This window comes from Salvelinus namaycush, unplaced genomic scaffold (assembly GCF_016432855.1).
Source record: "Salvelinus namaycush isolate Seneca unplaced genomic scaffold, SaNama_1.0 Scaffold105, whole genome shotgun sequence".
NCBI classification, from domain to species: domain Eukaryota; kingdom Metazoa; phylum Chordata; class Actinopteri; order Salmoniformes; family Salmonidae; genus Salvelinus; species Salvelinus namaycush.
Genome location: NW_024057731.1, coordinates 196,911 through 213,802, shown reverse-complemented (window position 1 = coordinate 213,802; position 16,892 = coordinate 196,911). Strand labels below are relative to the sequence as shown.

At 45.0% G+C, this 16,892-nt stretch overlaps 9 non-coding genes across 9 annotated transcripts; all 9 read left to right on the top strand.

Annotated features, from left to right (window-relative positions):
* The first annotated feature begins 154 nt into the window (after positions 1 to 154).
* LOC120035403 lies at positions 155 to 261 on the top strand. Its single transcript, XR_005474162.1, has one exon. It is a non-coding gene; the product is annotated as a U6 spliceosomal RNA (small nuclear RNA).
* Positions 262 to 1,101: 840 nt separating this feature from the next.
* LOC120035402 lies at positions 1,102 to 1,208 on the top strand. The gene has a single exon (XR_005474161.1). It is a non-coding gene; the product is annotated as a U6 spliceosomal RNA (small nuclear RNA).
* Positions 1,209 to 2,048: 840 nt separating this feature from the next.
* LOC120035401 lies at positions 2,049 to 2,155 on the top strand. Its single transcript, XR_005474160.1, has one exon. It is a non-coding gene; the product is annotated as a U6 spliceosomal RNA (small nuclear RNA).
* An 839-nt stretch (positions 2,156 to 2,994) lies between these two features.
* On the top strand, positions 2,995 to 3,101 carry LOC120035410. Its single transcript, XR_005474169.1, has one exon. It is a non-coding gene; the product is annotated as a U6 spliceosomal RNA (small nuclear RNA).
* An 839-nt stretch (positions 3,102 to 3,940) lies between these two features.
* On the top strand, positions 3,941 to 4,047 carry LOC120035400. Its single transcript, XR_005474159.1, has one exon. It is a non-coding gene; the product is annotated as a U6 spliceosomal RNA (small nuclear RNA).
* A 5,518-nt stretch (positions 4,048 to 9,565) lies between these two features.
* Positions 9,566 to 9,672, top strand: LOC120035399. The gene has a single exon (XR_005474158.1). It is a non-coding gene; the product is annotated as a U6 spliceosomal RNA (small nuclear RNA).
* An 839-nt stretch (positions 9,673 to 10,511) lies between these two features.
* LOC120035398 lies at positions 10,512 to 10,618 on the top strand. Its single transcript, XR_005474157.1, has one exon. It is a non-coding gene; the product is annotated as a U6 spliceosomal RNA (small nuclear RNA).
* Positions 10,619 to 11,457: 839 nt separating this feature from the next.
* LOC120035397 lies at positions 11,458 to 11,564 on the top strand. The gene has a single exon (XR_005474156.1). It is a non-coding gene; the product is annotated as a U6 spliceosomal RNA (small nuclear RNA).
* Positions 11,565 to 12,403: 839 nt separating this feature from the next.
* Positions 12,404 to 12,510, top strand: LOC120035396. Its single transcript, XR_005474155.1, has one exon. It is a non-coding gene; the product is annotated as a U6 spliceosomal RNA (small nuclear RNA).
* Positions 12,511 to 16,892: the final 4,382 nt, after the last annotated feature.

The window sequence follows — 16,892 nt, the reverse complement described above, 5'->3', positions numbered from 1 at the left end:
ACAAATAAAGTTTAAACATCACAGCAATATTCTAGGGGTGGTTTTTGAGGGTCTGAAGGTCAGTTTGAACCCTGTTTGACCCCAACCCCAACCATGACCAGAACCATCAGAGGGCTTGTGTCCTATATATGAGGGCCTCTCCTAGGTCTGTATTGTGCTCGCTTCGGCAGCACATATACTAAAATTGGATCGATACAGAGAAGATTAGCATGGCCCCTGCGAAAGGATGACACGCAAATCCGTGAAGCGCTCCTCATTTTCCTCACACGTCGAGAAACTGGAACCAAACAGAGAAGATTGGTCGGTAGTGACCGGAGAAATAAATTTCCCATCCTAGTCTAAGGAGGAGGGGAATTGCTGGCTGAGAGAAGCTCAGTCTACAGTGGAATGAAGCGTTCCTTATTTTGAATTGGGGAGTGAGACAAGGTTGCAGTACTGAGACCAACTTTATTCAACATTTTGAAAATTAATTGGGGAGTTAGGCACGGTTGCAGGCTGAGTTCAACTTTATTCAAAGTTTAGAAATTAATTGGCGAGTGAGACAAGGTTGCACTCTGAGTCCAACTTTATTCAATATATACAAATGAATTGGAGAGAGAGACAGGGTTTAAATTTTAGTCCAGCTGTATTAAACATAACAAACTTGAATGTCACAACATTTAAACAGACATCAAAGTCAGACTCAGACTCTCTCTCTCTCCCTCTACTAATTGGGGAGTTAGTTATACGTATCTTTGGCCAGGCCATGTTGCAGAAAACGGGGGAAGGGTGGGAAGTGGTCGGGGCAGGGGAACAAAGACTTGGGGAGGAGCAACTAAAAGCAGCAGGTGAGGGGTTAGAGACCAAGAGCCCTGTGAATCATAAAAGGCTTTGTTTTTAAACTACATTTTAGTCTGAGATCATTCTTAAAAAAATCAAAAGTCAATTCTATTTCAAGTTCTACATGGACAAATAAAGTTTAAACATCACAGCAATATTCTAGGGGTGGTTTTTGAGGGTCTGAAGGTCAGTTTGAACCCTGTTTGACCCCAACCCCAACCATGACCAGAACCATCAGAGGGCTTGTGTCCTATATATGAGGGCCTCTCCTAGGTCTGTATTGTGCTCGCTTCGGCAGCACATATACTAAAATTGGATCGATACAGAGAAGATTAGCATGGCCCCTGCGAAAGGATGACACGCAAATCCGTGAAGCGCTCCTCATTTTCCTCACACGTCGAGAAACTGGAACCAAACAGAGAAGATTGGCCGGTAGTGACCGGAGAAATAAATTTCCCATCCTAGTCTAAGGAGGAGGGGAATTGCTTGGCTGAGAGAAGCTCAGTCTACAGTGGAATGAAGCGTTCCTTATTTTGAATTGGGGAGTGAGACAAGGTTGCAGTCTGAGACCAACTTTATTCAACATTTTGAAAATTAATTGGGGAGTTAGGCACGGTTGCAGGCTGAGTTCAACTTTATTCAAAGTTTAGAAATTAATTGGCGAGTGAGACAAGGTTGCACTCTGAGTCCAACTTTATTCAATATATACAAATGAATTGGAGAGAGAGACAGGGTTTAAATTTTAGTCCAGCTGTATTAAACATAACAAACTTGAATGTCACAACATTTAAACAGACATCAAAGTCAGACTCAGACTCTCTCTCTCTCCCTCTACTAATTGGGGAGTTAGTTATACGTATCTTTGGCCAGGCCATGTTGCAGAAAACGGGGGAAGGGTGGGAAGTGGTCGGGGCAGGGGAACAAAGACTTGGGGAGGAGCAACTAAAAGCAGCAGGTGAGGGGTTAGAGACCAAGAGCCCTGTGAATCATAAAAGGCTTTGTTTTTAAACTACATTTTAGTCTGAGATCATTCTTAAAAAAATCAAAAGTCAATTCTATTTCAAGTTCTACATGGACAAATAAAGTTTAAACATCACAGCAATATTCTAGGGGTGGTTTTTGAGGGTCTGAAGGTCAGTTTGAACCCTGTTTGACCCCAACCCCAACCATGACCAGAACCATCAGAGGGCTTGTGTCCTATATATGAGGGCCTCTCCTAGGTCTGTATTGTGCTCGCTTCGGCAGCACATATACTAAAATTGGATCGATACAGAGAAGATTAGCATGGCCCCTGCGAAAGGATGACACGCAAATCCGTGAAGCGCTCCTCATTTTCCTCACACGTCGAGAAACTGGAACCAAACAGAGAAGATTGGCCGGTAGTGACCGGAGAAATAAATTTCCCATCCTAGTCTAAGGAGGAGGGGAATTGTTGGCTGAGAGAAGCTCAGTCTACAGTGGAATGAAGCGTTCCTTATTTTGAATTGGGGAGTGAAACAAGGTTGCAGTCTGAGACCAACTTTATTCAACATTTTGAAAATTAATTGGGGAGTTAGGCACGGTTGCAGGCTGAGTTCAACTTTATTCAAAGTTTAGAAATTAATTGGCGAGTGAGACAAGGTTGCACTCTGAGTCCAACTTTATTCAATATATACAAATGAATTGGAGAGAGAGACAGGGTTTAAATTTTAGTCCAGCTGTATTAAACATAACAAACTTGAATGTCACAACATTTAAACAGACATCAAAGTCAGACTCAGACTCTCTCTCTCTCCCTCTACTAATTGGGGAGTTAGTTATACGTATCTTTGGCCAGGCCATGTTGCAGAAAACGGGGGAAGGGTGGGAAGTGGTCGGGGCAGGGGAACAAAGACTTGGGGAGGAGCAACTAAAAGCAGCAGGTGAGGGGTTAGAGACCAAGAGCCCTGTGAATCATAAAAGGCTTTGTTTTTAAACTACATTTTAGTCTGAGATCATTCTTAAAAAAATCAAAAGTCAATTCTATTTCAAGTTCTACATGGACAAATAAAGTTTAAACATCACAGCAATATTCTAGGGGTGGTTTTTGAGGGTCTGAAGGTCAGTTTGAACCCTGTTTGACCCCAACCCCAACCATGACCAGAACCATCAGAGGGCTTGTGTCCTATATATGAGGGCCTCTCCTAGGTCTGTATTGTGCTCGCTTCGGCAGCACATATACTAAAATTGGATCGATACAGAGAAGATTAGCATGGCCCCTGCGAAAGGATGACATGCAAATCCGTGAAGCGCTCCTCATTTTCCTCACACGTCGAGAAACTGGAACCAAACAGAGAAGATTGGCCGGTAGTGACCGGAGAAATAAATTTCCCATCCTAGTCTAAGGAGGAGGGGAATTGCTGGCTGAGAGAAGCTCAGTCTACAGTGGAATGAAGCGTTCCTTATTTTGAATTGGGGAGTGAGACAAGGTTGCAGTCTGAGACCAACTTTATTCAACATTTTGAAAATTAATTGGGGAGTTAGGCACGGTTGCAGGCTGAGTTCAACTTTATTCAAAGTTTAGAAATTAATTGGCGAGTGAGACAAGGTTGCACTCTGAGTCCAACTTTATTCAATATATACAAATGAATTGGAGAGAGAGACAGGGTTTAAATTTTAGTCCAGCTGTATTAAACATAACAAACTTGAATGTCACAACATTTAAACAGACATCAAAGTCAGACTCAGACTCTCTCTCTCTCCCTCTACTAATTGGGGAGTTAGTTATACGTATCTTTGGCCAGGCCATGTTGCAGAAAACGGGGGAAGGGTGGGAAGTGGTCGGGGCAGGGGAACAAAGACTTGGGGAGGAGCAACTAAAAGCAGCAGGTGAGGGGTTAGAGACCAAGAGCCCTGTGAATCATAAAAGGCTTTGTTTTTAAACTACATTTTAGTCTGAGATCATTCTTAAAAAAATCAAAAGTCAATTCTATTTCAAGTTCTACATGGACAAATAAAGTTTAAACATCACAGCAATATTCTAGGGGTGGTTTTTGAGGGTCTGAAGGTCAGTTTGAACCCTGTTTGACCCCAACCCCAACCATGACCAGAACCATCAGAGGGCTTGTGTCCTATATATGAGGGCCTCTCCTAGGTCTGTATTGTGCTCGCTTCGGCAGCACATATACTAAAATTGGATCGATACAGAGAAGATTAGCATGGCCCCTGCGAAAGGATGACACGCAAATCCGTGAAGCGCTCCTCATTTTCCTCACACGTCGAGAAACTGGAACCAAACAGAGAAGATTGGCCGGTAGTGACCGGAGAAGATATTGCCCATTGTTCTCTGTCGAAGCAGGAGGGGAAAATGGGGGATTTTGCTGGGTGAGAGGAGGAGTTGGCAGGGGACGCGTCAACAATGCATATTAAGTAGCCATGTGCTTTTGAGCACCAGATCTAAACAGTGATGACAGACACAGAAGCCCAGTATAGGAATTTTAATGATGAAACAGGATGAAATGGAAGATATTTATTAAATTATCAAATCCAATAAACATTAAATAAATGTCAGCAATCTCCATACACAAATTAACACATTCAATGTCAGCAATCTCTTTACACAAATTAACACATTAAATCCAATAAACATTAAATAAATGTCAGCAATCTCTATACACAAATTAACACACCATAATTCACTTGAAGATGTATTGATAAATCATGTTTGATTTGTATATTTTAATGTCTATCGTTTTTTTTAATTTTTATACAGGTTCATCACAATCCTGTCTGTCTGTCTTTGCTATACAGTCTTCTTATTGAACTATGTTAATAAAATGTTCATGTGCATTTTGTTTGGCAACGGACCGATGTTAGTCTGGTGTCTCGCCTCAGAACTGCCTACCATGGGTAACCCTACCAGTAGTCTTATAGACTCCAAACAATATAGCTCTGAGGGTCCTCAACACACACAAGCCTCTACACCGCGCTCAAGGTCTCGGTCCAAGTAGAGGAAAACGGTGAACTATTTACAACAACAAAAACGTCCGACCACCCAGCCAGTGGCTCAGTGTCCTTCACTTCTCCCCTTAGCGTCCTTCATTTCCGCCAGCCACTGGGCCACGGTCTTACCCCCCGCAGCAACAGAGCAGAAAGTCGCGATGCCGAAGCGGCTGTGCCCCGTCTCCCTACGCTTCGGCAACCCGCATTTGGCGCAGACGTAATGCTCACGTTGCCTTCTCTTCCCGGCTGTCCCTTCCTGTGTTTCCTCCGCCATCCTCTTCCTCCTCCAAGCCGTTGTCCTTGGCACTGGAGGAGGTAAAGAGCAGCCCGTCTGTTGTCCTTGGGCTTCGGAGGGGCCTGGAAGTGCGGGGGGTTGTTGCTCCAGGTCGGCTGGCAGAATGGGCGCGTGGGTTGGCTCTCCTTGCTGGGTGGTCTGGCGTGGGACAGGGGGGGGCGGCGTAGGGAAAGGGAAGGGTGCCTTGATTCCCTCCTGCTTGAAGTGGAGGGGCTTGGCTGCAGGGAGGGGCTGGGCGGTGACGCTGGGGGCAGCAGCGAGCCCCATTCCCTGCTGCAGCACCATCCTCTCCCTCTCCTTCTGACGCCGGGAGTACCTGAAACAGGGAGAGAAAAGAAACACAAGCTGTCACACAAATTGTCATTAGTCACATGGCTTTATGTAACAAGTCGTCCATAAGTTAATGTCTTACCATTGACTGATGGTCCTTTGATTCAGCTCAAAGAGACCAGGTCAGTGGTGAGTGTCGACCTCCCAATGCTGTTCCTGGTGAACAGCGTGCGGCCGATCCACCGCTGCTGCTCCTTGGTGAGAGATGAACGCCAACTCTCTGGAAGCAGCAGCTGGGGGAGAGAGTGATGGAGGCGGGGGAGAAGGGATGATAATGTTTCAGAGAAACGGACAGGGAGAGAGTATCCAGGAGACAAGACAACTGTGTCCAATTTGGCTTACTATCTTAACAATGTGGAGTAATTACAGTTGATGAATTTACCTCAGCACTTTCTGAGGAGGGCCTTGGAGGCAGGAAGGACTGCCGGGGCAAATCCTCCTCTTCGCTCTGCCCCCGTGGGGCAGGAGCAGCGACCGGGGCAGGAACCGGGGTAGGAACCGGGGCTTGGTCAGTTGGAGTCAGAGGCTGAGGGAGCGATGGGGGAACCTGTAGGGCTACGGCTTTTGCAGTGACACAGAAATAAATAGGTTAAATGAATGAATGCATAAATAAATAAATGCTTGCATGCATGGACAGACATATTACACATGTAGATAACGGTGATTAAGTTATTAGCACATTCCAACATGCCCAGATGAATATCAATCAGTGATAGGATGTAACAAAACAATGAAATGAAATTAGTGATTTAAATGGAAAAAGGAAAGTTAGGAATACGTGACATACAGGATGACAGCTACAGTGGCAAGATACGTTATTTAGTAGTTCATACATGCAGTGACTCTCCTCTAAACCCAGATGACTCTTACCAATACATTTCCTTGGGCTGATGATAGGAAAAATATTAAAAACACTTTAATATGTCAACAAACTTTAACTGAATAATTTTCAAATGTGCTTTGTCAATTAATAGTGACGTAAAAACATACGTGTGTCTATGTCAGCAGCTGCTTTGACCAGCTCTGCGTCCGATAGATCTGTTGGTGGCAGTGCTGGTCGAGGGAAAGACACCCCTATAGCAAGTGGAGAGAGAAAGGATTAGGAGCTACACAGCTTATCCAAAAAGTTCAAATTATCTTACATGTGTAACTAGACACTCACCTTGAACTGCAGGCTGAGAAGCCATGAGCTTCTTCATCTTCACCTGCAGTTCACCTGGGGTGAGAGAGCGCCTTGACAGGAACGCAGAGATCGCAGGACCAAGAGGCCTTTGAAAACAAAACATAGCATATATGTCATCATTTCCAACTGTGTGGAACAAGTAGAATTATATTTTCCTTTAAGATGATATGTAACACTTACGAAGCCGCACTCTTGGGCCGGGTGGTGCTGGCGGGGGTGGTGCTGGCTGCTGCGGCGGGCCTGGCCACAGCAGCTACCCCCTCCTGGTCTCTGCGCTGAATGTAATCAATCAAGGCGGCCATCGCACTCCCAGGATAACGGGGTGTCTGCGTCCTCATGCTCCTGACATATCTGTGAGATACAGTAGAGGGAACATTTCAGATGTAAAATGTTGCATAAAACACACTGACATGAACAAAGAAAACACAAAAGACACGTGCACCCATTACCTTATCCTGTCTGCACCCGTAGCCTCATACAGGTCCTGCAGCGTGTCCCACTTGTACTTCCCGATGCCAACAAGGGCCTTGCCCCCCTGGCCTGAAATCAGCACGGGAACCAATTAACTATCAGAGCAAAAGAGTTACATCTTACATACAATGAGGAGAATTAAACAAACTCACCTGGCTGGGAGGACAGGACTTTAGCTTCCTCGTGCGCCCGGTTGAACCTGACCATCTCAGCGAAGGCCGGATAGGCGCACGAGTAGCGAGTCAAGGCGTCCTTGTTGGCCATCAGGGGATGCTGGGAAACGCTGCACTCTCGCTCTCTCTCCTTCTGATGCACCGTTACCAGGTGCACCATGTAGCCCACGTCGTTCTCCATCATCCACTTGAAGGTCTGACCCCGGTACTTGCCGAACTGAACCGTGCACTGGCTCAGGACGACCATCTCTGCACCGGGGTCACCTCCCTCGGAGACGACGCGGGCTCGAGCCTCTGCCTCCACTTCCTCCCACTTCTTAGCCCTCACAGGAGGGCCCTGAGCACCCGAGGCAGGGGGGCCGTCAGCGGCCACTTTAACTGCCTGGGGTGTGGCCCTGAGGACCAACTCCTGTGAGGGTGTGAACCGGAACCTAGGAATTTCCATCTTATTGGCAAGAAACAAACTATTATCATGAGTGAGGAGTGCAGCGACAAGCGACAGCATAACCATATTAGGTACATATAAAGGAACTCACGTTTGATTGATATGTCTGCTAGGTTCAACAGTGTGGTGGGGGGTGCCAGGGCAGGGTTAATAACTTAGATGCAGTTACATTCAGTTTAGTTAAATTCATAGAAAGACACGTTTGCCCCAGGTTGTCACATATCATACAATGCATCCAACAACATACACTTCAAATGCATGCCATCAAAAAACGAAGGAAAATAGACATTTAAGTAGTATACAATTCCAACTTTGAGATGATAGAAATTTTAGCTAAGGTTTTATAGGGTTGTCAGCGGTCAAATAAACTTTTGAGATTTTGTAAACCTAGTTTAAAGTAGCTAGCGATATAAACACGTTAAATTACACAGCTTGGGTAGCCCCTGTAGTCAAACAATTCGGTTGCCTAGACGTGCTACTCGTCGGTTATTATCATTTCTTTGCAAACTAAGCGCAATTCCCTCATATATTCATAGGGTATCATCGATTTCTGTCAGGAAAATATTTTACAGCCAATGCTAACAGTGACTATAGCTACAGTAGCTAGCGATCTACAGACGTTGTTAAATTAAACAATTTGGGTAGTCCCTGTAGTTAAACAATTCGGTTGGCTTGACTTGTTATTGTCTTATTTCATCACATTTATACTCGTTGATGTTAAATTCTTTGCAAATTAGGCAAAATTACCTCGGATACTCACCGTGTGTATGCTCAATCAATGGCTGCCTGGAAAAAGATTTTGACGAAGTGACGGTAGGGAACATTTCAGAGGAAGATGATTGGCTGAAAAAATAATGAACAAGATAGGCTGTTCATTGGTTGGTTTTTGCTCTCTTTCTCCAATTTAGAACAAGCTGAAGCTCTGATTGGATATGGCTATTTGGAAAATATTTAGAACATTTAGAACATTTAGAACATTTAGGACAGAGAAGAATGAGCCCCATCAGGCGAAAGGATGACACGCAAATCCGTGAAGCGCTCCTCATTTTCCTCACACGTCGAGAAACTGGAACCAAACAGAGAAGATTGGTCGGTAGTGACCGGAGAAATAAATTTCCCATCCTAGTCTAAGGAGGAGGGGAATTGCTGGCTGAGAGAAGCTCAGTCTACAGTGGAATGAAGCGTTCCTTATTTTGAATTGGGGAGTGAGACAAGGTTGCAGACTGAGACCAACTTTATTCAACATTTTGAAAATTAATTGGGGAGTTAGGCACGGTTGCAGGCTGAGTTCAACTTTATTCAAAGTTTAGAAATTAATTGGCGAGTGAGACAAGGTTGCACTCTGAGTCCAACTTTATTCAATATATACAAATGAATTGGAGAGAGAGACAGGGTTTAAATTTTAGTCCAGCTGTATTAAACATAACAAACTTGAATGTCACAACATTTAAACAGACATCAAAGTCAGACTCAGACTCTCTCTCTCTCCCTCTACTAATTGGGGAGTTAGTTATACGTATCTTTGGCCAGGCCATGTTGCAGAAAACGGGGGAAGGGTGGGAAGTGGTCGGGGCAGGGGAACAAAGACTTGGGGAGGAGCAACTAAAAGCAGCAGGTGAGGGGTTAGAGACCAAGAGCCCTGTGAATCATAAAAGGCTTTGTTTTTAAACTACATTTTAGTCTGAGATCATTCTTAAAAAAATCAAAAGTCAATTCTATTTCAAGTTCTACATGGACAAATAAAGTTTAAACATCACAGCAATATTCTAGGGGTGGTTTTTGAGGGTCTGAAGGTCAGTTTGAACCCTGTTTGACCCCAACCCCAACCATGACCAGAACCATCAGAGGGCTTGTGTCCTATATATGAGGGCCTCTCCTAGGTCTGTATTGTGCTCGCTTCGGCAGCACATATACTAAAATTGGATCGATACAGAGAAGATTAGCATGGCCCCTGCGAAAGGATGACACGCAAATCCGTGAAGCGCTCCTCATTTTCCTCACACGTCGAGAAACTGGAACCAAACAGAGAAGATTGGTCGGTAGTGACCGGAGAAATAAATTTCCCATCCTAGTCTAAGGAGGAGGGGAATTGCTGGCTGAGAGAAGCTCAGTCTACAGTGGAATGAAGCGTTCCTTATTTTGAATTGGGGAGTGAGACAAGGTTGCAGACTGAGACCAACTTTATTCAACATTTTGAAAATTAATTGGGGAGTTAGGCACGGTTGCAGGCTGAGTTCAACTTTATTCAAAGTTTAGAAATTAATTGGCGAGTGAGACAAGGTTGCACTCTGAGTCCAACTTTATTCAATATATACAAATGAATTGGAGAGAGAGACAGGGTTTAAATTTTAGTCCAGCTGTATTAAACATAACAAACTTGAATGTCACAACATTTAAACAGACATCAAAGTCAGACTCAGACTCTCTCTCTCTCCCTCTACTAATTGGGGAGTTAGTTATACGTATCTTTGGCCAGGCCATGTTGCAGAAAACGGGGGAAGGGTGGGAAGTGGTCGGGGCAGGGGAACAAAGACTTGGGGAGGAGCAACTAAAAGCAGCAGGTGAGGGGTTAGAGACCAAGAGCCCTGTGAATCATAAAAGGCTTTGTTTTTAAACTACATTTTAGTCTGAGATCATTCTTAAAAAAATCAAAAGTCAATTCTATTTCAAGTTCTACATGGACAAATAAAGTTTAAACATCACAGCAATATTCTAGGGGTGGTTTTTGAGGGTCTGAAGGTCAGTTTGAACCCTGTTTGACCCCAACCCCAACCATGACCAGAACCATCAGAGGGCTTGTGTCCTATATATGAGGGCCTCTCCTAGGTCTGTATTGTGCTCGCTTCGGCAGCACATATACTAAAATTGGATCGATACAGAGAAGATTAGCATGGCCCCTGCGAAAGGATGACACGCAAATCCGTGAAGCGCTCCTCATTTTCCTCACACGTCGAGAAACTGGAACCAAACAGAGAAGATTGGTCGGTAGTGACCGGAGAAATAAATTTCCCATCCTAGTCTAAGGAGGAGGGGAATTGCTGGCTGAGAGAAGCTCAGTCTACAGTGGAATGAAGCGTTCCTTATTTTGAATTGGGGAGTGAGACAAGGTTGCAGACTGAGACCAACTTTATTCAACATTTTGAAAATTAATTGGGGAGTTAGGCACGGTTGCAGGCTGAGTTCAACTTTATTCAAAGTTTAGAAATTAATTGGCGAGTGAGACAAGGTTGCACTCTGAGTCCAACTTTATTCAATATATACAAATGAATTGGAGAGAGAGACAGGGTTTAAATTTTAGTCCAGCTGTATTAAACATAACAAACTTGAATGTCACAACATTTAAACAGACATCAAAGTCAGACTCAGACTCTCTCTCTCTCCCTCTACTAATTGGGGAGTTAGTTATACGTATCTTTGGCCAGGCCATGTTGCAGAAAACGGGGGAAGGGTGGGAAGTGGTCGGGGCAGGGGAACAAAGACTTGGGGAGGAGCAACTAAAAGCAGCAGGTGAGGGGTTAGAGACCAAGAGCCCTGTGAATCATAAAAGGCTTTGTTTTTAAACTACATTTTAGTCTGAGATCATTCTTAAAAAAATCAAAAGTCAATTCTATTTCAAGTTCTACATGGACAAATAAAGTTTAAACATCACAGCAATATTCTAGGGGTGGTTTTTGAGGGTCTGAAGGTCAGTTTGAACCCTGTTTGACCCCAACCCCAACCATGACCAGAACCATCAGAGGGCTTGTGTCCTATATATGAGGGCCTCTCCTAGGTCTGTATTGTGCTCGCTTCGGCAGCACATATACTAAAATTGGATCGATACAGAGAAGATTAGCATGGCCCCTGCGAAAGGATGACACGCAAATCCGTGAAGCGCTCCTCATTTTCCTCACACGTCGAGAAACTGGAACCAAACAGAGAAGATTGGTCGGTAGTGACCGGAGAAATAAATTTCCCATCCTAGTCTAAGGAGGAGGGGAATTGCTGGCTGAGAGAAGCTCAGTCTACAGTGGAATGAAGCGTTCCTTATTTTGAATTGGGGAGTGAGACAAGGTTGCAGACTGAGACCAACTTTATTCAACATTTTGAAAATTAATTGGGGAGTTAGGCACGGTTGCAGGCTGAGTTCAACTTTATTCAAAGTTTAGAAATTAATTGGCGAGTGAGACAAGGTTGCACTCTGAGTCCAACTTTATTCAATATATACAAATGAATTGGAGAGAGAGACAGGGTTTAAATTTTAGTCCAGCTGTATTAAACATAACAAACTTGAATGTCACAACATTTAAACAGACATCAAAGTCAGACTCAGACTCTCTCTCTCTCCCTCTACTAATTGGGGAGTTAGTTATACGTATCTTTGGCCAGGCCATGTTGCAGAAAACGGGGGAAGGGTGGGAAGTGGTCGGGGCAGGGGAACAAAGACTTGGGGAGGAGCAACTAAAAGCAGCAGGTGAGGGGTTAGAGACCAAGAGCCCTGTGAATCATAAAAGGCTTTGTTTTTAAACTACATTTTAGTCTGAGATCAATCTTAAAAAAATCAAAAGTCAATTCTATTTCAAGTTCTACATGGACAAATAAAGTTTAAACATCACAGCAATATTCTAGGGGTGGTTTTTGAGGGTCTGAAGGTCAGTTTGAACCCTGTTTGACCCCAACCCCAACCATGACCAGAACCATCAGAGGGCTTGTGTCCTATATATGAGGGCCTCTCCTAGGTCTGTATTGTGCTCGCTTCGGCAGCACATATACTAAAATTGGATCGATACAGAGAAGATTAGCATGGCCCCTGCGAAAGGATGACACGCAAATCCGTGAAGCGCTCCTCATTTTCCTCACACGTCGAGAAACTGGAACCAAACAGAGAAGATTGGCCGGTAGTGACCGGAGAAGATATTGCCCATTGTTCTCTGTCGAAGCAGGAGGGGAAAATGGGGGATTTTGCTGGGTGAGAGGAGGAGTTGGCAGGGGACGCGTCAACAATGCATATTAAGTAGCCATGTGCTTTTGAGCACCAGATCTAAACAGTGATGACAGACACAGAAGCCCAGTATAGGAATTTTAATGATGAAACAGGATGAAATGGAAGATATTTATTAAATTATCAAATCCAATAAACATTAAATAAATGTCAGCAATCTCCATACACAAATTAACACATTCAATGTCAGCAATCTCTTTACACAAATTAACACATTAAATCCAATAAACATTAAATAAATGTCAGCAATCTCTATACACAAATTAACACACCATAATTCACTTGAAGATGTATTGATAAATCATGTTTGATTTGTATATTTTAATGTCTATCGTTTTTTTTTATTTTTATACAGGTTCATCACAATCCTGTCTGTCTGTCTTTGCTATACAGTCTTCTTATTGAACTATGTTAATAAAATGTTCATGTGCATTTTGTTTGGCAACGGACCGATGTTAGTCTGGTGTCTCGCCTCAGAACTGCCTACCATGGGTAACCCTACCAGTAGTCTTATAGACTCCAAACAATATAGCTCTGAGGGTCCTCAACACACACAAGCCTCTACACCGCGCTCAAGGTCTCGGTCCAAGTAGAGGAAAACGGTGAACTATTTACAACAACAAAAACGTCCGACCACCCAGCCAGTGGCTCAGTGTCCTTCACTTCTCCCCTTAGCGTCCTTCATTTCCGCCAGCCACTGGGCCACGGTCTTACCCCCCGCAGCAACAGAGCAGAAAGTCGCGATGCCGAAGCGGCTGTGCCCCGTCTCCCTACGCTTCGGCAACCCGCATTTGGCGCAGACGTAATGCTCACGTTGCCTTCTCTTCCCGGCTGTCCCTTCCTGTGTTTCCTCCGCCATCCTCTTCCTCCTCCAAGCCGTTGTCCTTGGCACTGGAGGAGGTAAAGAGCAGCCCGTCTGTTGTCCTTGGGCTTCGGAGGGGCCTGGAAGTGCGGGGGGTTGTTGCTCCAGGTCGGCTGGCAGAATGGGCGCGTGGGTTGGCTCTCCTTGCTGGGTGGTCTGGCGTGGGACAGGGGGGGGCGGCGTAGGGAAAGGGAAGGGTGCCTTGATTCCCTCCTGCTTGAAGTGGAGGGGCTTGGCTGCAGGGAGGGGCTGGGCGGTGACGCTGGGGGCAGCAGCGAGCCCCATTCCCTGCTGCAGCACCATCCTCTCCCTCTCCTTCTGACGCCGGGAGTACCTGAAACAGGGAGAGAAAAGAAACACAAGCTGTCACACAAATTGTCATTAGTCACATGGCTTTATGTAACAAGTCGTCCATAAGTTAATGTCTTACCATTGACTGATGGTCCTTTGATTCAGCTCAAAGAGACCAGGTCAGTGGTGAGTGTCGACCTCCCAATGCTGTTCCTGGTGAACAGCGTGCGGCCGATCCACCGCTGCTGCTCCTTGGTGAGAGATGAACGCCAACTCTCTGGAAGCAGCAGCTGGGGGAGAGAGTGATGGAGGCGGGGGAGAAGGGATGATAATGTTTCAGAGAAACGGACAGGGAGAGAGTATCCAGGAGACAAGACAACTGTGTCCAATTTGGCTTACTATCTTAACAATGTGGAGTAATTACAGTTGATGAATTTACCTCAGCACTTTCTGAGGAGGGCCTTGGAGGCAGGAAGGACTGCCGGGGCAAATCCTCCTCTTCGCTCTGCCCCCGTGGGGCAGGAGCAGCGACCGGGGCAGGAACCGGGGTAGGAACCGGGGCTTGGTCAGTTGGAGTCAGAGGCTGAGGGAGCGATGGGGGAACCTGTAGGGCTACGGCTTTTGCAGTGACACAGAAATAAATAGGTTAAATGAATGAATGCATAAATAAATAAATGCTTGCATGCATGGACAGACATATTACACATGTAGATAACGGTGATTAAGTTATTAGCACATTCCAACATGCCCAGATGAATATCAATCAGTGATAGGATGTAACAAAACAATGAAATGAAATTAGTGATTTAAATGGAAAAAGGAAAGTTAGGAATACGTGACATACAGGATGACAGCTACAGTGGCAAGATACGTTATTTAGTAGTTCATACATGCAGTGACTCTCCTCTAAACCCAGATGACTCTTACCAATACATTTCCTTGGGCTGATGATAGGAAAAATATTAAAAACACTTTAATATGTCAACAAACTTTAACTGAATAATTTTCAAATGTGCTTTGTCAATTAATAGTGACGTAAAAACATACGTGTGTCTATGTCAGCAGCTGCTTTGACCAGCTCTGCGTCCGATAGATCTGTTGGTGGCAGTGCTGGTCGAGGGAAAGACACCCCTATAGCAAGTGGAGAGAGAAAGGATTAGGAGCTACACAGCTTATCCAAAAAGTTCAAATTATCTTACATGTGTAACTAGACACTCACCTTGAACTGCAGGCTGAGAAGCCATGAGCTTCTTCATCTTCACCTGCAGTTCACCTGGGGTGAGAGAGCGCCTTGACAGGAACGCAGAGATCGCAGGACCAAGAGGCCTTTGAAAACAAAACATAGCATATATGTCATCATTTCCAACTGTGTGGAACAAGTAGAATTATATTTTCCTTTAAGATGATATGTAACACTTACGAAGCCGCACTCTTGGGCCGGGTGGTGCTGGCGGGGGTGGTGCTGGCTGCTGCGGCGGGCCTGGCCACAGCAGCTACCCCCTCCTGGTCTCTGCGCTGAATGTAATCAATCAAGGCGGCCATCGCACTCCCAGGATAACGGGGTGTCTGCGTCCTCATGCTCCTGACATATCTGTGAGATACAGTAGAGGGAACATTTCAGATGTAAAATGTTGCATAAAACACACTGACATGAACAAAGAAAACACAAAAGACACGTGCACCCATTACCTTATCCTGTCTGCACCCGTAGCCTCATACAGGTCCTGCAGCGTGTCCCACTTGTACTTCCCGATGCCAACAAGGGCCTTGCCCCCCTGGCCTGAAATCAGCACGGGAACCAATTAACTATCAGAGCAAAAGAGTTACATCTTACATACAATGAGGAGAATTAAACAAACTCACCTGGCTGGGAGGACAGGACTTTAGCTTCCTCGTGCGCCCGGTTGAACCTGACCATCTCAGCGAAGGCCGGATAGGCGCACGAGTAGCGAGTCAAGGCGTCCTTGTTGGCCATCAGGGGATGCTGGGAAACGCTGCACTCTCGCTCTCTCTCCTTCTGATGCACCGTTACCAGGTGCACCATGTAGCCCACGTCGTTCTCCATCATCCACTTGAAGGTCTGACCCCGGTACTTGCCGAACTGAACCGTGCACTGGCTCAGGACGACCATCTCTGCACCGGGGTCACCTCCCTCGGAGACGACGCGGGCTCGAGCCTCTGCCTCCACTTCCTCCCACTTCTTAGCCCTCACAGGAGGGCCCTGAGCACCCGAGGCAGGGGGGCCGTCAGCGGCCACTTTAACTGCCTGGGGTGTGGCCCTGAGGACCAACTCCTGTGAGGGTGTGAACCGGAACCTAGGAATTTCCATCTTATTGGCAAGAAACAAACTATTATCATGAGTGAGGAGTGCAGCGACAAGCGACAGCATAACCATATTAGGTACATATAAAGGAACTCACGTTTGATTGATATGTCTGCTAGGTTCAACAGTGTGGTGGGGGGTGCCAGGGCAGGGTTAATAACTTAGATGCAGTTACATTCAGTTTAGTTAAATTCATAGAAAGACACGTTTGCCCCAGGTTGTCACATATCATACAATGCATCCAACAACATACACTTCAAATGCATGCCATCAAAAAACGAAGGAAAATAGACATTTAAGTAGTATACAATTCCAACTTTGAGATGATAGAAATTTTAGCTAAGGTTTTATAGGGTTGTCAGCGGTCAAATAAACTTTTGAGATTTTGTAAACCTAGTTTAAAGTAGCTAGCGATATAAACACGTTAAATTACACAGCTTGGGTAGCCCCTGTAGTCAAACAATTCGGTTGCCTAGACGTGCTACTCGTCGGTTATTATCATTTCTTTGCAAACTAAGCGCAATTCCCTCATATATTCATAGGGTATCATCGATTTCTGTCAGGAAAATATTTTACAGCCAATGCTAACAGTGACTATAGCTACAGTAGCTAGCGATCTACAGACGTTGTTAAATTAAACAATTTGGGTAGTCCCTGTAGTTAAACAATTCGGTTGGCTTGACTTGTTATTGTCTTATTTCATCACATTTATACTCGTTGATGTTAAATTCTTTGCAAATTAGGCAAAATTACCTCGGA